Raw genomic sequence first — 24131 nt, 5'->3', positions numbered from 1 at the left:
GCATATTTATTTATACCTACGTCTATTTAATATGGGCATAATACCATTCAAATTCTCCGTTTGTTTGTTCAAGTCGTCTACCACTGTCGTGCATAATTGTTTCACAGACATTCCAAAATCGTAGTTGCAGGGGAGCAGAAAATCACAAGATAAAAAGGATCGTTGTTCTCTATTATAAATATACATGTTAACTAAATTCTTGTGCAAAACGAATATATACACTGTCCGTATTAACTGTTCTAAGATATTCTGAAATTTTAAAAATTTATTGATTTTCTTTTGCACAACATTTGATATTGTTTTAATTAAAATCCATAATGACTTTGGTAATTGATTCAGGTGTAGAAAAACGGAATAATTAGGTAGTGATCATTAAAATATTTTAGTAATTTATTTTATTTATGAACATTCATAGTTAGAATATAGAATATAGAAACTTAAAATTTCACGTTGAATAATTTGGAAAAAAAAATGATACTCCTTAATAATTTAGTGCTATATCAAAGAAAATATACATTGGAAAATGATTTTTTCCGCTAAAAAGTTAATTTTATTATACGTACGTGTTCAATACTTTGATTACTTAACGTGATGGTAAAAATCACAGACAAGAAAAACAATAGTGATAATAGTCTTATTATTAATTTACATAGGTAATTATGTATATAGGTTTATAATTCTTACTTTTTAACAAATAAATAAATGGTTTTAAATGTGTTGCCATCTTTATAAATCTAAATCAGGGTGTCGTCGTAAAAAAATGTCGAAAAGTACTGCAGCGTTAGGTATAATAAGTTCCTACTTTTTATGATTTAAGTTATATAAATATACCAATTTGTCATTGTAATTATGTCATCAACATTAATTACCTATTAATACACTTCTAAAGATTTTAATTGTTCTTAATTGAAAAAAAAAATGTATTATCTTAAAGTTTCTTTGTATATTTAATCATAATACATTTGTAAAATAAAGAATTATTTTGTTATGTTTTGAGTAAAAATCGATTAAGTAATTATTTACAATAACCTATATTACGTATGCCTACATAGCTGCATACATTTATTTGTTTTTCAATAGATTCTTATATTCTCCCACTTAGGCTGGAGTGGCAGTGTGTTGACGGGTTGCTATCGTGCTTGTACTTTAGTACTTGCTCGATGCGTACTACATCAATCCGCATGTGCTAGGGTTCTTTATTTTTTTAGTACCCGTATTTCTTTAGTATTTAAATTCCTTGGAAAAACAACTAAAAATTCAAACAGAATTAATAAACTTTAATTAAAAAAGAAACTTTTTTTTTCTAGAAAAATATTTATAATTTAATGAATATTCATCAATATAAAGTTACAATATATTATTATTATTATGGTAGAAATATATTATACTTTTATTATATTGTATATTATTCAGTTTTGAATATTGTGCACAGTTTTATTAAATTTGAAACTTTAATTAGGATTATGAACTAAATCTAACGTGGTTATGTTAATACTTCGTGCAGTTTAAACTAACTAATTACTATCGTATTTTAAACATAAACTTTAAATGGTTATTAATAAAGATTACTAATGTTATGACATATTTATTGTTGAACAAGATTATTTGATAAACTTTGAAAATAATGAATATTTATGCATTGACTTGCAAATAGATGTAGGCAGCGAAAATGTAATGATACTATAATTTTTAATTAAAACTAACAGATGAAGCGAAAACCAATTCATAGGGAGTGAGTTTTATCACACAATAATAATTCCATTTAGTTTTTCTATAAAACACAAATTAATTTTTCATTATGATATAATATACTATGCATACTTACAATACCTTCTATATAGCATGGGATATAACCTTTATTACATGGCATAGTACGTATTCAGTTTAGTAGAAGAACGAGCATTTCACTTTTGCTTCCGTATCCGATCCTAAACAATCAACAACAGATGGAAACTTTTGTTGTTTGACTTCAACCGACTAGCTCAAGTATTATTTATCCTTTTTGGTTTACGAAGCAGTGCGAGCCGTAAGGTCATGGAAGTATGCAGCTTTATAAGTTTTGGTCGGACGAGCTACAGATGAAGAGTGAACTTCAAAATATTTGAATATTTCTATTTCACTTCTTGTGTTTGTGTAATAGTCCATTGTTCCATAATCAAATTCCTTAAATAATCCACGTCACTCTTCCTCTCTCACTATAACCAATAGTTTATCATAAGAAAACATTTGATACGTACGCGAGTGTATGACATTGAGTTATGCCTATGGTGCACTATCTCTTTGTTATTATATTGTTGTATTCGATTTCTGATGAGTTTTTTTATTTCCACATATTATATATCTAATGTAATACAGTAGTGGTCACTGGTTATTTGACTCACTAATTATTGACTTATTCGCCTATTTGACTTAAAATGGCTGATCTTGATTTGCAAGTATAGGTAATAACACACAGCAAACGATTCGTCAATAAGATTCACGTACTGGTCGGATTGGATCACTTTGAAACGAAAAATGGAAAATCTATTAAAATCTGGATGAATTTTTATCAAAAATTAATTAGCTAACCCTATAGGACCCTAGTATATTACAATATTTTACTACTTTATTTTTGACTAAACACAATTATTTTTTTATATTAAATGTCTATGCAGTATTTTTACTATATAAATATAAATTTAATCGCTTCAATCACACAACAACTGAAATTTCAATAAATATTTTTAAGTAAATAAATATACAGTTAAATTTTTTTTGTGGGGAGGAGGTTGTTCAACTTATTGATTTATTTGGTTAATGGACTCAAATGGTTTGGTCCCAAAGTGGTCTTCGCTTACACTGTATTTATTTATTAAATATTTAACAATTTAATAATCCCACGCGATGGTCGTATTGAGGTCTTCGCGTATCATTTTCAGTGGTGATTTGGCGAAGAAATTCAATATCTTTCATCGCGTACTGACATAAAGTGAATCCGTTTGTTTATTGCTTAACAATAATACGAACAGGCTTGATTTAACGGTATCGCTTGGCCCCTTGACATATGTTTGTTACAGACATGTTTGGCTATTAAACAACGAGTAAGTACAAATTAATAGGTTAGGTTAGTACCTCCATTGGTGCATTTGTAAGTTATTGAGCACGGCAAATTATAGTTTACATTGTGCGTCTATAGATGGATACACGATAATAATGTACCAATAATTGAAATCACCATAGGACAAAGGTTCATATTCTATAGAATAAACACAAACAATCACAAAGATAAAATAATTTAAAAGTTTTTTCTAAACGCTATATTAGCATTAAGGAAACATTTTTTTACAAATCACTTATTTTATATATAAAAGTATATATATATATAATTTTATAATTTTTATATTCATATTAATAAATGCAGTGATACAATTAACGTGTAAATTCGTATGTTTTCCATAAAACTTTCTAATGATGAAAATTCAAAGACAATTATTATCATGTTTACAGTGTGACACATGACTTTGAATTTCATGTGTATTTTTTTTTTACTAGGTACATGAAGAAATTAATATTTCGCGCATGTGAAACAATACACATAGTTTTTGAATCTAACTGCCTTTTTTAAATTAAAATTTGAATTACTTTAATTTTTTTTTAAGCAATTTTGAATTTTAAAGATTTTTTTTCATTTTAAAAATTGACTTACTGATGGTTGTCGAAATTTTTGATTTATGCATGTTGTATTTATCATATTAGTTTACTGTCTATTGATAATTAGGCGAAAATAGTGTAAAAGTGTTTTAATTATAACGCAACACCTAAGTTAAACAAAAAACTTATGAAATTACTCAAGTGTAACGAATTGTAAATAGACTGTTAAAAATAATGATAAATACAACATGTATGGTGCATTAATATTATAGAAGTTGTAAACTTGTAAGTATTTAAAATTTAAAAATTGGCAATCATGTGAATCTTTAAACTTTAATAAGACAAAATTGATGATCGATTAATAATCAATAACAAAATTTTGTACGTATAGTTTTTACAACAAAGTCCTTAGCAACGGTGGGAAAATTCTATAGTAACTGAGTACGACTACGACAAATTTAAGGTTAATTATATGTGAAAACTGTAATGTAATGAGTCAAGTAGATGATATCGTATTAGTGTAATAAAATGTGTGTTTTTTTTATTTATATTTTTAAATGAATATCAAGATGAGATTTAAAAAAAAATAATAATATTATTTAAGCATCAGGCTATTGAAAAATGAGTATATATAAAAATATAAAATATAATATATATACAATTTCAAAAAACTACAAAAAAAAAACCAAACCTAAAATTATTTTGGAGCAAACAAAAATGTTTTGTTTGAAGCGTGAGCAAGTTTATCTCAGACGACTTATCATCAGTAACTCAAAATTAACTGGAACGGATTTGCGGGATACGTCAAAAACCATTTTTTTTATTTCTTGGGACGCATTAGGTCCACGTAAAAAATCGATAATTTTTTTCTTGGGACGCACTAGGGTTAGTACGCTGCTTATCTAAGACGCACTCCACCAGATATTAAATAAGGGTCATTTCGGCACGGTCTTGGGAAACTCCCAACGTTTACATAAAAAAACGTAATGACCGCCGCAATACGATAAGTATGTATTATTATGGGTTTTTTCCTTGAGGAAATGTACCGTACGGTCCGTACGTCAAGTGGCAGTGGTGCAACATATTGTTATGCTTAACGTCATTAAACGCATTATGCGCGTTTTTTATGCACGTCGCGCGTCGTCTTGAAATAATATTTCACATCTCAACGCGGTTGGTTCGTGAACGATACGTCATCATCATTGTACGAATACAAATTGAATTATACAATTTAAGTTTATGGCAAGGGATGTTAAAGATAACAGATTTACTTACTACATAGTATTATTATTTCTACTTAATCGGAGAGCGTAAAAACAATTTTGTGTGAAATGCTATAATTTCATTGCTGGAACTGTTGCACTTGAACTGAACATTAAATCAGATTTTTATCGTTTTATATTTTGGAGGGGGGGGGGTTTAGGCTTCGACAACAAAGGCCATTTAGTTTGTGGAACTATAGGGGAGGGAACTGTTGGTTTTGGTACTCGTGGATGTTTTGGCAGAATTTCGAATGGGCATCCGTAAGTTTCTGCCATGCGCGGGGGGGGGGGCTATCTTTCCAGACACCAGACAGCATGAACTGCCCGGAAAGCGATGCCACCCATGACCGGGATTCGAACCGACGACAGTGCGCGTTGCAACCGACGCCTTAATCCAACCGGCTACTACACCCCCACTCCTAATTTTTATATTCTATAATTAGCTATATTATTAAACTTATTTTATATTTTATAAATCATTATTAGATAAAACTTATGTCATCGCCTATTTATTTTATGAATTATAAATATAATGCTTTATTAACATAATGCACCTTTTTTTTTTTATGGTAAAAAAAATAAATTTATAAAATTGTAAAAATAAAATTTTAGAGTAATTATTATGATAATATAGTATCAACAGACATTGTAATAAATTAATACATAGTTTTTAATATAAAGCACAAAATAAATATAAATAACCTCGTTTTACAAATATTTCCATAGTGCTGATATTTTCTAAAGCAAAATTGTAATTTATAACAAAATGTATTACCTAGTTAAAATATAAATAAAAATGTTTTAAATAACTTAATAGTGATAAAAAAAATTATGATGAACTATTGTTTAATTTTTAGTGTAGATAATAAAAAAATGTACATATTTGTTTCAGATTAACTCGTAGACCATAGCTGCAATATTTTAGGATAAATAATCAAAATTCACAATAATATTTATAAGACCTATAATGTCGAATGGGTATTTTTTTACAGGCGTTAGTATTGTAGAAATTGGAATCACAGAGCTTGTTATATTAATATATAATATTATCTGCATTCGCATAACGTCATTGTACCTAGTAAGTTATTATTTACCTATGAAATTTTATCGAAAAAAACAACGTAAATTTAAATTGTGTTTTGTTAGTAATAAATTACAATGGCTCGACAGTTCACGTGGAAAAAAAGAAGTGTTGATTAAACTTCTGATTTTATATATAATGGTCTGGTGTAGGTACGGAGAAAAAAATCACGGTTTACAAATTCTATAATACCGTGACCGCGGTACATGTATACGCGCGCGTGTTGTAATTATTCAAGTCGTGTTTATCATCAATCGCCCGGTAGGTATGAGGAGCAAACGTTCACGGATATTGCAGCGAATAACTGTAGGCGGACATTCTGCAATTGGAAAAAACAAATCTTTCGTCAGGACGTTTTTTTTTTTCTTCGTGACACTGAAAAATGTTCATCTATTCCCTAGTTATTGAAGAAACCGTCCGGATGAAAAATGTAGGATATTTGTATGCAACCGCAGCAAAAATCGTACTCCGGGGAACGTTTTACACCGAATTTTCAACTTTTTCGTGCGTAACGAACAAATTGGTTTCATAGAAAATTTAGCCACACATGATGTGCACAGGCGAGAGGCGACGGACAGTCTGAGGTGATGAGAACACAGTTTACCTCCAAAATCTCTCTTTCTCTCTCTCTCACACACACACATGCTATGAATAAAAACTTCTTTCCCATCCATGGCGTTAAAAAACGAAAACGCATTACACCCGAAATAAACATAATATTATAATATGATATTACGTTCGTTCGTTTTACGTATAACCTACCGCTACGGTGATGGCCTACACAATTAATCGGATGGGGTTGCGGTTGGGGGGTAGGGAAGGGAGAGATATTAGGAATGCGTTGTGATTTCGAGGTTCTCCCGCACAAACACACCTATATGTATCTATACACGTTAACATTACCTATACATTATTATTTATTTTATGGTTTCGTAAGTGCAATTTTATGTAAATCCGTAAAATGCGTTGTTATACTTCCGATACTGTGGTATCAATCGGGAACCCGAATTATATAAATATTATACCATGTTGTTCTTATCTCAAAACAAAATTAATACAAAAAAATATTATTGCAATTGTTGGTATTTTAATTTTTCCTTCAAAATGAATATTTTTGTTTGCAAACAGTCAAAATTTTTAGATTTTAGAAATTCTTTGTTATTTATTATTAAATGTATTTGAGATGAAATGTGCACTCTAAATAGCATTAAGACACTCTTTTCGTTAATACGGTTGTATATAGTGTACAGAGGCTTACATTTTCAAAAATAGAGATGTTAATTACCATAAAGTGCTAACAACTTTGGCTATGATAATGTATCTTGATATATAATATACATTTTTTTTTTTTTTTTTAGTTCAGGTAATTAAGCAGTTATAATAATTTTATATGGATATGAATACTTTGCTTCGTATCGAATATATAGAACACACCCCTATACACGTGTTACATGACGTATTCAAAAGTGCTTGTTAAATATAATAATATAACGTGGTGGTCACACGCGGATTATAATAGGACTAAACTAATATTTTTTTTTTTAACAATTGTCTACCTTAAAACAAAATATGGATTTTTCGGTTTTATACCATCTTCTATGGAACTCAGAAGCACTTGACCTATAATAATCGTGATGGTCATAGGCGCAACTAAGGTCAATTTTTTGAGGGGGCTAGAATTTTAACTTAATATGTATATTTTGCTCATGGAATGTGCAACATTAATAATAACTGATATAATAATAATATTATTTCGGGGGACTAGACAAATATTTGGCGACTCTAAATCCATGTTTTCACCATAAGTATGTGTTTCTTGTGTTGACTAAATACTTAGTAGTTACAAAATTTAGTCGATATTTCGACTGGAATTTCAAAACATGAATAATTTTGATATACATGAGCTAAGTTTATTTATCATGAATTTATTAATTTGATTTGGGTTAGCTGTTTACTCGACTCCGTGGGAATACTTAGATTATGCTTTCACGTGAAAGATAAAAAACAATTTTTTCCGTTTTTGCACGATGTGTATAAATAATTATTTGTAAACTCTTAACAAAATTTATCGGATCACGTATAACTTTATAAGACATATCATATGACATACAAATATTAAGGAAATTTTTATTTTATTATACGTAAGTTATAACCACTACTCTTAAAACCAATAATTTATTGAAATAGGAATAATTTTCAAAATGCACTCAGGCAAGTGTGAATCATTTGAACTTTCATATAGATACCTACCTACATATTATTATTTTTTTAATACATTTTGGTAAAGTGATATATTGTAAATTGTAAATGGAGTTACTAATGCATTGGTTGAAAAATTATGCAGGTCGTTTGTTATTTATACACTATAAGCCATCACTTTTTTGGGATGGAAAATGTAACTCTGGACGATCTGAAATTAAACAAACATATATTAAAATACCGCATTGTTTTTCAAAATTAAAACTCCATTTATTGTTGGTAAAAATATGTATACTATATTACTATTGTTTTACCTATATATCTTTACTTTCAACATTTTTCCATTTTAAAACAATGTGAAAAAATCATTTTTAATCGGGATATTTTGTGAATGAATAGTGAGTATATGGATTATTTCATTGTACTAAGCATTTTAATAATAAGGGTGTATTATAAATGTTTTTATATATTAGTTTTTTCAGTTTCTATTTTATCAAATATTTCAGTTATCTACTTTTTATTGATAGTTGTAATATTCATTTTATACGTTAAATTATAGATTTTCTTAAATAATGATTATAAATTCTTAACGTCACGAAAATTTAATTCAAACTGCCTTAAATTTTTTAATAACTTGAAATTCTAGATTTAATTTCACCCTTTTCGTTAACTGTTTATTGTGTGCATGTTAATACAATTAGTGTAAAGTAAGATTATATAAAATTTGTTACATATATTTATAACTACTGCAGAGAAATAGAGGAGAGAAAAATAGTAAAACTCATACCTTTTTTTAAATTAAATTTTTAGGTATTGTGTACAAATTAAATTTAAATTTTAAGTATAATTCGTATAATAATAACAAAAAATTATTCATTGGTTTAAACGCTGAAAGGCGCAATTATAATATTGATTAAAATATAACGTGTTTTATTATTTTTTTTTTGTATTCTACCAGTTTAGTATACATTTAGGGAATTTAGGGACTATAAAAATTTTTTATTTTTATTTTTTTTAAAATTTAAATCAATACAATTTAAAATATAAATAATAATATATAAGTCAATTTTATAGATAAATACAAAAAAAAATACGAGGCACAAACGATATGATGAGGAAATAATCTAATAGTATACAACTTAAAGATTTTGGGTTTGTTTTATTTTGGTAGCAATTAAATTTAGTTGGTTTGCACTTAGAAATATGGCGAAAATAAAAAACTCCAGAGATTGGATAATTTTACATAGCATCAGTTTTTGATAAAATTTATTTTATGTTTTAGTTTTAATTTTAATTTACTAAAGGCACCGGATCTTTATAATAATCCAAAAATATTTATATTATTATTTATACGTATTCACATTCGTATGTACTATCGTAATAATGTAATTACGATAACAAACTTGTTATGGGACGATAAGATTACGACAAATTCGGTTATCGGTGAAACGGTTATTTGTTATGACAAAAGTATGTCAGTTAGTGACGGTTTTCGATGCGATGATTACGTTAAAAAGCGGTTGTCGCTTTGCGAAAAAGTTGACATTTTAGATTACCGTAAAAACAACGGAAACATTGGAATTCGTGCACTAGCAGAAAAGTTTGAAGTTGGAAAAATACAAATTGCAGATATTGTGTCTAACACAGGAGAAATTTATAAAGCGTGGGTTGAAAATGGAAATGAAGAACAATAATTAACGAAATTAAGAAAATGTGAAAGCAGTGTGATTGATAAAGAACTTTTGGTCTGGCTTAGTAAAACTCAAGAAAAAAAATTGCTAATTTCCGGACCAACAATACAGGGAAAGGCTAAATAACTTGCTGATGTTAACAAATTAAATGACTTTAAAGCTTCAAATGGGTGGCTTGAACAATTTCGAAAAAGGCATAACATTGCATTTAAATATATCTGTGGGGAAGCTTCAGTCGTTGATAGAATAGCTGTTGATGACTGGAAGAAAAAAATACTAAACATGATCGATGAATATGAAAAGCGAGACATCTTCAATGCCGACGAGACTGGTTTTTTTTTAGAGTTGTACCCAATAAAACTATGGCATTTAAAAATGAAACGTACAGTGGTGGAAACGTTTCAAAAGAACGGTTGACTGTGATATTGTGCTATATAATATGATAGGTGAGTTTGAAAGTCCTCTCGTCATAGGTAAGGCAAAACGACCGCGAGGTTTCAAAAAATTAGACTTCAATAAATTTCCCGTTGACTGGTGTTGGAATATAGAGGCTTTGATGACAACACAGATTATGAAAGATTGCAGGCTTCTGAAATTCGATAAACAAATGATTAAAAGTCAAGAATAGTACCTACTACTTTTTGTTGACAATGCAGCTCCTCATCCTCATCTTAAACTGCAAAATGTAGAACTAGTCTTTTTCCCCCAAATATGACGTCTCACTGTCAACCTTTGGACCCGGGTATAATCTAACAATTTAAAAAGCTCTATCGTAAGCAACTGTTACAAAAAGCAGTTGCTGATTTGGATGCTGGAGAATCTAGCGCTATAAATGTTTTGGACGCTGTGTGGGTAGCTTTTGTTCAAGTCCAAATCGAGCCTAAAACTGTAAAAAAATGCTCCTTGCGATGTGGTTTCAGTCACCAAGTCGATGAACAATTAGGACAAACGATTGAGAACAATCCGTAATAGATGGAGAACTTTTAGCTCTCGTCACACTGGTCTACAGCAATGTTGAAGAAGAAACGTATTTTGAATAAGACAAAATCATTTCCACTCACGACACCAATCTAACGGGAACTGATGATCCTGATGTACCCGATGAGCCCAAAAATGAGGAAGAAGATGAGCCTGAAGAAGCAGAAACTTCAAAATATCAGATAACAAGTTTACAGGATGCTTTGTCTGCTATAAAGAGCGTAAGTCATTTTATTTCATCAATAGAGGTAAAGAGCAGTTCTATATTTTACTTCTGCTGTAACATTAGCGAATGGTATTAGTGATATTACTAATGAGATTGCACAGAGACGGACGTGTAATTATAAACAGACAAAGCTCACTTATTTTTTCAAACAAAAATAATTTAAGAATACATATTATACCTATTTACCTACATAATATTTTGATTTTGATTGTAAAAATACACTTTAAATAATAATAATTTATAATAATTTATAAAAATATAAAAATGTTATAATTTACAATAAATAATGAGTAATAACATTATACATACATATTATAGTGCATTATTATACAAACAATAATTTCAAAAATGTATCCCCTCTGAATAACGGATAAAATTTTGGTGACCTAGAGTGTCAGCTATTCAGAGGTTTCACTGTAATCGATTTCTTTAAATACTTCAATATATTTATATTATTATTTTTTATAATGTGTTATTTCGATATTTGTGAAAACCTGCAATATAATTTTCGAATAAATTTTTAACATATTAAAAACTAATTTATTTTTATTATATACCCAACAACTACAGTAGGACAGGTACCTGAGTTTTATTTTTCATATTAACTGAAAATTACTTGATACAGAATAATATGTTTTCGCAGTACCTACCTATCTATTTAACAAATTATCTGGTTGTAAAGTTTTAATTAATTTTATGTTACACACTCACTTAGAAATAAAACGGTACTATTTTATTTCTTATAATATTAACTTTACTGTTCTATTTATTATATAATTGATGGTATCGAACGAAAATGAAAATGAATTAATTATTTACGTTTGTTAGTTACGTTGGTAAATTTTTCTACTTAGGTATTTAAATTAATATAACAAAATATTTACTGACATCTTAGTTTTGAATTTTGATCGAAGCTTTATATTCTTAAAATATCTCTGATACATAAGCACATGGACACAACATTGGGGGGAGAGGTCTTTTCTCTTCATCAGATACTTGTGGGTTAACGATATGTGTTCGTTTCGCATTCTGTTGATTGAGGTTTCTATTTTTCTTGTTATGTCCAGTGGCGAGAGGCATATGAAGATAGTATTTTTAATTTCATTTAGTTTTTAAGAATCTTGTGTCCAAGCCCATAGCAATATGTTTGAAATAATTTTTTTTATAGTTTCAGCGTCGCGTAAGGTTAGGGAAAGATTTAAAATTTACATATACTAGTATATTGACATATACTAGGTATATTTAGGCAAAGCGGTTACTTATATATTTTTCTTATTTTTTTATTTTAATTTAATTTTATGAATCTTATGAATTTGATTTATATTTTTTTTGTTTAACATAATTATTGTAATTTGAAATTGTAAAATGAATATAATATATTTTATAAAATTACAAATATTGTGTTAAGTTAAACATTTTAATAATAATCACTACCACTTTTATGAAACCAATACGAATCAGTAATAAATATTATTTTATATTTTAAAAATGTATGCAGTAGTATGTACCATCAACAATAATATGTTAAACTAACCTAAGTATTTTCAAATCTTTTAGTTTTTTTTTTTAAATTTTCACTTGTAAAAGTTTTAAAATTATGCCGTTGTTCTCGTTCTTTATGTTGAAGTAATAGTATGGATTCATAATTTATATACATCTGCGGCTTAAGCGATAAGCCTATAAACATATTCATTAAATATTAGACTTATAACAATACAATTGTAGGTAATTGAAAAATTACATGTTCAAATGACTGTGCTAAGATCAAGCGATGTTAGTTGTGCGTGGCAATTTGAATTCCTAATGTTAACCCAACCATGAGAAAGCTTTTGAACAGAAATTCATTAAAAAATGTGAACTTTTAAACGCTTTTTGTTAAAGCAAATTTCATCTGAATATTTAATTTTTGACCAACGACTTTGTGTATGATGATATGTTGTCAGTTTATTTTAGGTACAATATATTGTATAATATTTATCACATAATATTCACATAAATATAACAAATTGATCCTAATTCTGAAATCTTTGGGTCGTTTTTTATTATCAATATACTATATTATTATACATATATACGTATAACTATAAAGTGAAAATATCTATGTTAATACGTTACGGGCTATAGAGACAGCTAGTTAACCCTCAACATTTGTCTTTTCGCTTTTCCCCCCGGATCGAGACACTAGAAAAAAATTGAATGACCCTATTATTCCTGCATTCCCAACCTAATTTAGGGATATTTATGATATACCTATAATAGAGCTTCGATTATCTAAACAAAACTCAGATATAGTTTACGTATCCGAATGACAATAAGTCTTATAGCGTTTGTACATGCGTCTAATCATGAATTTTTGTATGATTAATCAACGTAAATAATTATAGAACTAATAAAAAATAATATAATATCAATACTACATTACTTAATTTTATGTATGAACACATTAAATATATATATATATATATACAGATTGATTCACTAAACATGCTCATTCCTTTTTACTTTAAAAATATAATTATTTAAGATCTGATTTTTGAAATTTTAAAATATACTTAAATGCTATATTTTAAAATTCTTCAGATTTTTTTGTATTTCTTAAGGAGTATCCTCTAGAGATACAAACTTCGATTTTTCGAATAAGAACCACAATTTTTAATTGTATATTATTCAGTGGATAATTTTTCTGAACAATTTGAAGTAATGGGATATAAATTTTAACAAATAGTTTTCGAGTTATTTTACTTTGTGGCCTAAAGATAAAACTTCCACGGTAGGTTTATAACTTTATAAGATATGGCTATGATGAAAATTTTAGTAATTTTAATCAATCTTTTATATTAAATTGAAAAACAAAGGTTTGTATATCCTCACAGGACACTCCTTATGATGTACAAAAAAAAAAAATTAAAGAATTTAAAAAAAATGTGAAATATGCTTATGTGTTACTTTGAGTGTATTTAAAAATTACCAAAATAACTAAATTAATTGAGTAGATTGATTATTAAATAAAAAAATAAGCATGAGTATACTTAGTGAATCATATTATGTATCAATATATTATAGTATAATATGTCATATAGACTGTAATAAATGTAAAACAATATCCGGTATCTGAATATTCATGTTTCCGAACTAGGACGTAGGGTCTCAATTAGACCAGTGGCGTGGCGTGCTCAACTATTTTGAATGGAGAGGAGTAACGAGTAGGTATGAATTTTTACCTTTTTTCAGGCCACGGTTTATCTAAAATCATCACCTTATAATACATTTTATGTGACAAAAATAAGCTAAAGGTGCGGGAATGCGGGATAGTCATATCCCTCGTCTCTCTGTGAGCACATCCCTAGTTCAGACGGTCGAAGTTCTGTTGTAAATACATTTATTAACATTAAGAATAAAAATAGCAGTTTATAAAATGATAATAATAAGTAATTGTATTATAATATTAATAGATAGCTAGGTTATAACTTACAGTTATATAGGTAGTAGAAATAATGATTAATATTTGTATCTTTTTTTTAAAATTTATTAACCTATATATATATTTAAAAAAATTATCTGTAAGAGAATATTACCAAGTGAAATAAGTTTGTTGATACATTTTTATTAAATATGACTAATGCAATAATATTATAGGTAGGTACTTACATTTTTAAAGCTATTTCATTTTAATAGGTGTACGAATGGCTAAAAACTACTTAAAACATTTTTATTAATCATTTTTTTTTTTTTTTTTAAATATATTAAACTAATTAATATTAATATTATGTTCTAGAGTTCAAGGTGATAAAAATATAAAAATATCTGTAAAAAATCTATTAACACCATATTATCTATAATATAACATTTTCTGGTATAACTGATTAGAAATTTATGATGTCTTTAAAAATTCTACCAACCAGCTGAATAAAGTTGTTAGATCGAATTCGGTAGGTTTACAAAATAAACTTAACTAAATACTAATTACTAAATTCGATTTTGACTAATTATAAGCTCGTGAAAATATTATATAAACATTGAACATATAAATAAAAATACGATTATATGGTATGCATACATTGAATGAATAAAAGTGCGCATTCTCTATAGTCACTTGCTTAGTGTGTGCTTATTATACACAATATTTGTATGTGTAATAAATTTATTATAGCAAAACGTTTAGGGTGTTGAAAATACTTTGAGAAAAATGGCAAAAAAATTTAATGTTTCCGCCCAGGATCGAACTGGGGACCTTCTGCGTGTTAGGCAGATGTGATAACCGCTACACCACGGAAACGTATGAAGAGATGGTAAAAATTTATTGTTGTTAATATGAATAAATGTGTATTGTGAGATGTGACAAATTGCTGAAATTGATTATATAATTATATATACCAATATACCTACCTAATAACTAAACCATTGCCCTTTGATTATACAATATATTAATTACATAATACCTATAACATTTTATTATACCTACTAATAGGTAGATCATAGATGCGTAAATTATACAATAATTGTATATTTTGTATCTTCGTAATTTTTTTAAATATCTCTCATACACCAATATTATTTTTGAATCGTCAGAAATTTAGAGATACTTACCTGATAATGGGTTATAGCCGTTATAGGTAAAATAAATTATACATGGAAATAAAATATTAGGTATATAAATTCGGAGTTCTCTAGCTAAACCTGCCTAGTACTTACCTACTCGTGTATCTGTTCTTTCCAGAAGTATGTACTAGACACGCTGTATTTTTTTTCTTTATCTATAAATTAACAATATTTCAACACAAACTTCTAGACAAATTTATGATTATCAATCCCTTTTAAGCTAAGGTTGTGTTGGGGATTGAGAGTATACCTTTTAATTTATTTTAAATTACAAATTATAACGTGTAGGTACATATAAGATATAAATAACAAATAGATAAGTAGGAAATAGAACGAAAACAAATTACCATCTAAACTCAGAAATTTTAAAACAAAAAAAACTGTGTCCAAATGGGTATACCCAATAAACGCATTCACCCATTCAGGAGTGAACAGATAATTTATAAACAGATCCAGTAAAAAACTGTAAATATTAGTGTTTTACATTCCTATAACGACAATGATAATTTCATTCTTAATATTGTAAACCCATAACATTTCGTAATTTTAGACTAATAATTGAAGACTTTATATATTTTATATTAATAATAATAAAAATAAAATTATCATCTATACACTATAAAAAATGCTTAGGAAAAATACAATAATGAAGTAAAATTAATAATTTAAATCATAGACTATAATTCTAAAAATAACCAGTTATAAATTTTAGTTTAAATATATAAACCAGTTTATATTTTTAACATTACCTACCTTGATGAAAATGAATAATTTTTTTTGCCTTTTGTGTCATTAAATTAATATGTTGGCCCTGTTGGCTGTTTATATGATTACTGTTTTTAAAAAGAAATTGATAAAAAAAATAGTATTGCGTGATTATTGTATAAGCAAAAATTTTATAAAATATGAATGTTTCCGCCCAGGATCGAACTGGGGACCTTCTGCGTGTTAGGCAGATGTGATAACCGCTACACCACGGAAACTATGAAGATTAAAAACGATTATTCAGCCAATTAGAATCTCTAATTAAAAATGAATAACGTTCGCAATATAATACTGTCGAGTACTACAGTAGTTTTATAGTTTATTATAGTTTTAATATATTACACCTAATAATTACAACTTTTAAATTATAAATATATTAAGTTAATTTATTTGCTGTTATCCATTTAACAAAACAATTTGTTTTATCTGGACTTCTGCATTTTACGCCCAATACAAATATTACTTGGTAAATTGCTTTACAACTTAACAGTTTGTTAATAAAATATATATTAGATAGGTAACTAAAAGGATATGTCCTAATTTAACATTACATTTAATTTGATATAAGGTTAAAAGATAATTATTGTTTTAATATTTTATGTTATATTATAATTAAAACATCGTAAACAGGAAATCTAATGATTCAACAATTTTTAAAGAAATTCAACTCAGACACTAACATTCTAATTAAATTTAAAGGGCTTTGGGTTTTTTTTTTAAAGAAACTACAGACTTCTGATAAGTATTTTTAAATTTTATCCACCAATAATTATTATTTTATATTTGACATAAAAACACTTTTTGAGTATTTTTATTATAAGCAAATTACAAATAAATATTAGTTTTCAAATCATTCAGATTGATTGTTGAGTTGTAATAAACAATAGTATGTAGTATACTGAAAGCTGTTTACCTATATAATAATAAAATCATTCAAATATATCAGAATATGTAATAGCAGGTGCATAACTATCAGAACCATATACAAAACATAAATGCACACAATACATCGAACACTATCGAATAATACATGAGGTAAGATGCTATGAACTCTATGAACCTTTATATCAATATAAATTATAAATATAATGGTAATAGTTATGGGAATTTATTCGCTAAGTTACCTAATTCATTTTTTAAAAATGAGAATGAATGCTTGGCTGCTGCATTATTGTTTTGAATTCTTAATACTTTTATTTTTTTTATGTTGCAGCGATATACCCACTCCTCTTCCGACGTTTAAGTAAGATTTTTCCATTTAAGACTTAAAAATGTATGCTTCATATTGCATCTCACGCACCTGCCTATATATTATAAAACCGTTGAGAAATAAAATATATTCACTTGCAATGCGATATCACTTTGTTAAAAAATAAAAAAATCGATAAATGTATAAAATAATAACATTATACGAGTATTATTAAATAAAATATTTCGTATGCTCCAAATTTATCAAACATTATATGTCTCTTGCGTATAACTTAATATGCTATACTGTAGACATTCATGTAAGTCTTTCAGTATGACGTTCAATATTCAGTAGTTCACTATACACATTACCTTCAATATTATAATATAACAGGTATAACATGATAAAAAGACAAGAACTTTTTTCTGTTTACATTTTATTATGATCACGCGTTTTGTAATTTTTATCGCAATGACTTTAACTAAACATACTTAGTCAATACCATTTATGCTAATTTTTTTATGCAATATTTTTTACGACACATTTTTATGTATTGTTACAATGTTACCACACGTTAAACTACATTACTTTTGGATTTAAAGAAAATAATTCTCATCTAGCCTTCAGACGTATCATCTTGCTTTCAATGTTCGAATCTCAAAAAAAATTAATTTCAACATTGCCTATGGCAAATGACGCAGACTATTATGTTAAGAGCTCAGCGATTGGCAGTTATACTGCAGCTACTTGACGTCTGTGTAATTGGCACAGAAGTAGTGGAATTTACTGTTCTGATGTTTAAAAATCACTCTCACGTCAACTCGCTGTTCTTTTCATTGACGTTTCATTTCATTTTTATCCATTCAGCCATTTCCTAAAATATAAACTATGGTTAAGTTTTACATGTACATGTTATATTATGTTTTATTATCAGAAACTACATCTTCAATGTTTATTTGTGCTATAAGTTTATAATATTTTGCACTTGCATAAAACCAGGTATACAATACACGTAAATCGTATTATAATTATTGAAATTAAAAATATAAAAGTATATTCTTGCAATAATGTTCATATCATATTGATAGTAAAGTATAGCTATAGAGTGAATAATAAAATATATTTCACATTTACACGTGAGACGAAACCTTCATACAAGAAACGATGGGACATCTAACTTGAGGTTTAAATTATTGTTCAACGTGATATGGAATTCCATATTATTTTGAGTTCAAATAATAAATTATATCTCATTCTAGCGTATAAACGGTAATTTTTTTTAACCTAGGACACTTTCATTTAAGAGTACGCTACACAACTATTTATTGCAGGCATTCCTTACAAGTGCGTAATATACTGATATAACAAATTTACGCTCAGCAGATTAAATAGTTAGTTTAAAAATTAGAGTAAATCGACCTATTACGAAACTTGATGGTAAGAACGTTATTTGTGTTGTTGTTTGTGTATGGGTTTTTACGATACACAAAACAATAATTTTACTATAATTTTTTTAATAAGTTATTCTTCTATAAAGTATATACAGCATAAACGAAAAATGTTCATAATAATTTCTTTGAAATTGAGTTATCTTTCAAAAAATTTACCAATACAGATAATTTTCTTACCCTCAAGTTTCATAATAGATAGATCAGATAACTTTAATTTTTTATCTAACAGAACTAAACGTGATTTTCTGAGCGTAAATTTGGTCACGCACTTTTCAGATAGCCACAACAATAACAGTTGTTGTTGCAGCACTTTCTTAAGTTAATTTTTATGGTTTTTAATTATAAAATCTTAACTACTATTTATATGTTATAACTAGGGCTGGGATTTTAATGCCCTAAAAAACCCCAAAAAATTCCCTAAAAAAAGAGCAATAAATCTACAATTTTTTTTATTTTTAATAATTTTAGTATAAATTACAATAAAAAGTTTTAAAAAAAAACATTATAAAAATCTATTACAAGTGTAAACTGTAAATACATAGTTTTAGTATGAATCTAAAAAAAAAGTTGTACACAAAGTTGGATAGACTTAATCTCATAGACGTGGACTTCGTTCAAGTTTCATACACTTGCAGGTTTCCAAAAACTCAAAAAATGCTCCAAAAACTCTAAAATGCCCTAAAAAATTAAGAAAATGACCTAAAAACTAAAAAATGCAAAATAAACTATCTTATTCTCATTTAAATGTACATAAAACAAATTTGTGACAAGACGAGCATTGCTCAGTAAGCTTTGAAAAACAATGCAAAGTGCATCGAAATCCCAGCCCTAGTTATAATACATTAATAATCATATTTTTACTTTACATTATCATCGCTATTTTTTAGTTTTAAATTGACAATGTTTTATAATCAAAAATAAGGGCAACATAAAAATACAGCGAAAACTATCTAAAGCGGAATCGCATGGGACCAACAAAAAATTCCGCTTTAAGTAGTTTTCCGCTTTGATCAATAAAACGGACAAATTCCGAAAATATCAAAGAATATTTTTCAATTTATTGTTTTATATAATATAATTCATTAAAATTAAACTAAAATATAGGTTTTATAATTCATTCAAGACAATTAAATATGACGTATAAACATTTAGCATTTCTAAAAATGGTGTAGAGTTTTTTGTTTTGTTACGGTTGCTGCTATTTTTTCTTCTGATTATTGTTTAATCAATGAAACCAATTGAAGAAGATTATCATCTGATTGATCAATAGCAAACCGATGTAGAATTTTTATTTCAATTAATGTTTTTTAATATATATTAATCGTCATGACTTCTTCATGCATCACTTCTTCTTCATCGCCAGATGAATTACTTTCACAATCATTTTGTGAATGTATTTCTTGGCTCTCCGTTACCAAATTTTGTATTAATCATCAAAAACTCATTAACATTATTATCACTATTACTTAATGATTTACATTGCACATTCGCATATCTATATTTTATACCTAATTTTTGGTTTATAGTAATTTTAATAGTCATTTTTCGGTTTATGCAAGGTTTTTCCTTGCATGGTACCTACTTCGTAAATCGTTCCGTTTTCGCGTCATGAAGGTTCCGTTTTATTGAGGATGATCGTCTATATAAAACTATAGGAACGTGCCGGAACCATAGAAAAATTTCGTGTTGGATAGTTTTCCCTTTTATTCAGGGTCCGCTTTAGACAGTTTTAACTGTAGTATATATAGATATATTAAATAAAATAATATGTAAAATTATCAATTGTTTGAGAAAAAATTGCTTTTTAAACCCATACATGTCCACTGTAAAAATAATAATTAATCAATCTTTATATAATATATAATATACTGGGTTATGCCAAAAAGAGCTAATTTAGCACCAATGTTGACTGCAGTAATCGGTATGTGACCTGTGTTAGTGTAGGTCGGTTATTGTATAAAGTACTCTGGTATTACGTGTCACAATTGCGATAGCTGTCATCCACATACTACGCGTTTGTCCAGAGTAGGTTATTATTTTTTAAACTGAAGTTGTACTTAATCACTTAACACTGACGCTTTTGATGATATCTAATAACTAAAACCGTCACGTAGGATTATTTAATTTATTATAATGTTTTAATATATTTCACATTTGGAAAACTGACAAGTATTTGTTCATCGGTGAAGTGACTAAGTACCTACTCAATTTCAGCTATTGTGATGAATATAATATGATTAGTATTTTTAATGTATTTGGATTACGTGGTAATGGTCTATTCCAGTTGATTTTGAGGCTAATAAGCAATTGGACCTTATACTTGCGAGTGTTAACGTGGAGTCAACTGTATAATAATAATTCATTGTACTATAATAATACTATAAATAAAAATAAATAGTAGTTAGGTATTTATTTGTATTTTAGGTATTTTGTTATGTATGATTTAAGATTTGTTATAGTTGTTCTACTGTCGTACGTCTACTGTTCTACGTCGTTTTCCGTAGGTAGCTACTCATATTTCATAACAACGATGGAAACTATAAATGATATATAATTGATAATAATTAATGATAAAGTAATTGTGTTTTCATGTTAGTTACCATGCTTATATTTTAAAAACAATAAAAATTGTGTATATTATATTAGAATGGGAGCTTTCAATATTGTTAATTGTTCATTCTATACAATATATTGCAATAGCTATATATCATAATATATGTATGATATTCCAACATAGTATAGTTTTAATGTTTTATGAACACAAAATAATTTTTTTTCCAGTACATTTATAAAAAAATATCATATTATCCTACAACTAAAAAATGATATCTGGTCATCATTACTACCAAGTACCAAAGGATAAAAAAAAATACTCAACCTCATATGATGCATAATATTTCTACATCACATGAAAATAATCCATAGGTTTATGTTATTAATGGTACCTACTTAATACTTATTAAATAACGAACGGGGATTTGTTTTTTAAATATAATAGTTGGTCCTTAATTATAATTTTAATTATTTGAAACCCAATACTATGGTTTTTGAAACAAAGGTGGTAGTGTTAAAATAATTTTTAAGAAAATATAAAAATACAAATAATTACTATCACATTATTTAAAAGTCCAAATTTATATAATCAAAAAAAATAAAATTGCGTTTTGCACTTAAACGTAAAACGTTTATTATATGCCTTTAGTTTTTAAGACTGAAAAATACTTGTACGTTTTTTATATTTTAGTGTAATTTTAGTAAAATGGGTTTAAACATGCATTAAACTTTTACTGGTATAATACGAGGAGATGTAGGTACTATGATAACATTTTTACCATTATGCAGGTATTATAACTATCACTTTAAATTTCATCATAATATATAGATTATTTAGTGAATAATATGTGCCCAATCAATTCGATTTTTTTAAAAATTATAATCATAAAAAGTTTCCGCACACATGGCGCTATTACAAGTAATAATTTTTTAACAATGGGTTAAATAATTCGATATTAGGTACCATTGTAATTAATTTTATAATTAAAATTGCATATAGTTTCTGCAGGCTGGAAAAATGTCTGTAATAAAATAAACAATTATCACTCTAATACATGATGATATTCCAATTTCAAATATTTTGTAAAGTTTCTATTTTGTACATACATACCTATAAATTACAAACACACAATAATTACGTACACTGCTGTCTAATATACGTATACCTATAAATTATTTAATAAAATAATTTTTAACTATAAATTAATGTTGTATGGTTTTTTTAAAATTTTAGATAACATTATCAACGTGAAAACCACAGCTTATACATTTTAATGTTCCGAGATTTTTACCATGATAACTTTGATTTTGAAACGTATGATTTACGTGATTACATTCATATAAATATAACATCAAGAAAACATATGTTTAATTAATCAAATTATTTACTATTATAAATGGCGCAACTCCATCACAAGTAGTATGTATATTGTATTATATTTTGTGATTTTATGTATAGTATTATTATACGCTTTCAGAATAAATTAAATGTTGAATTTTGTTTCATGTAACTACTATTAAGCTTTAAATAGGGTTGATTTTTTTATAAAAATGTCAATCATAATTATTACGGTGTGGCATCTTTGTGAATTTATGTTAATTTAATATATATATATTATAACTATCATGAACTACAGTAAAAATTCACAAATTCGATTTATTCGATATAATAATATACATTGTTAATTTAAATTTATTTTATATTATATTTAAAATGTATTTTTGTTTTAACAGGGGATTAGGTCATCTTGTCAAATGTCTTTTAAAAATAGTTGATTACTTAATATTCATTATAGTTGTGTTTATACAATTTTAATTATAGTTCCCTAAATAGAATAGTAAATTAAAACTAAAATCTAATTAAACAGAATTTAAATTTGAAAGAAAAAAATTCACATCCAGTATTAAATAAATTATATATATATATATATATATATAAATAATAAAACGATTTTCATTATGAAAAGTAAATAGATCAAATTACTTTTTCTATAATAGCATCAGAGAAAAATATCTTAATATTTCAAATTACCACACGCGAACGTGACATCTAGTTTCAATAACCCCTTGTCACACCCCACTTGACCTATCATTGTTAAACAATAATATACATTAAAAATATTTATTTTTTTTAATTTAAGCAAATAAAAAAAAAAACTTAAAATACTTTTACATAAAAAATAGATAAATAGAATTATCCTGAATGAAACTGTTGTCAATATAAATTATTATAAAAGCAGTTTTTTTGAATTTAATATTTTGTATCACTTATTGATTTTATGTGCTGTTGTTATTTGTGTTAAATATAAACTAGAATATTTAATTTAACGGACTGATCTTCTAGTTTTTTTTTATTCAAAATATACAGATTAGGTAAAATGATTAATACAATACAAACGATTATTATTATCATTTTACTTAAGTACTACGATGAAAATGATGAGTCTTTTTTGAAGGGGCTATTTTCTATATAAGCAATGTAATAAATGCAAATTTAATAGTCAATG

General features: G+C 26.9%; 2 non-coding genes across 2 annotated transcripts; both read right to left on the bottom strand.

The window, feature by feature from the left end:
- Positions 1-15270: 15270 nt before the first annotated feature.
- TRNAV-AAC (transfer RNA valine (anticodon AAC)) lies at positions 15271-15343 on the bottom strand. Its single transcript has one exon. It is a non-coding gene; the product is annotated as a tRNA-Val (tRNA).
- A 1233-nt stretch (positions 15344-16576) lies between these two features.
- Positions 16577-16649, bottom strand: TRNAV-AAC (transfer RNA valine (anticodon AAC)). The gene has a single exon. It is a non-coding gene; the product is annotated as a tRNA-Val (tRNA).
- Positions 16650-24131: the final 7482 nt, after the last annotated feature.

Source organism: Diuraphis noxia, unplaced genomic scaffold, assembly GCF_037042655.1.
Source record: "Diuraphis noxia isolate RWA-SAM2 unplaced genomic scaffold, SU_Dnox_SAM2 contig0002, whole genome shotgun sequence".
Taxonomy (NCBI): Eukaryota; Metazoa; Arthropoda; class Insecta; order Hemiptera; family Aphididae; genus Diuraphis; species Diuraphis noxia.
This window is presented reverse-complemented; position numbering and strand designations above follow the sequence as displayed.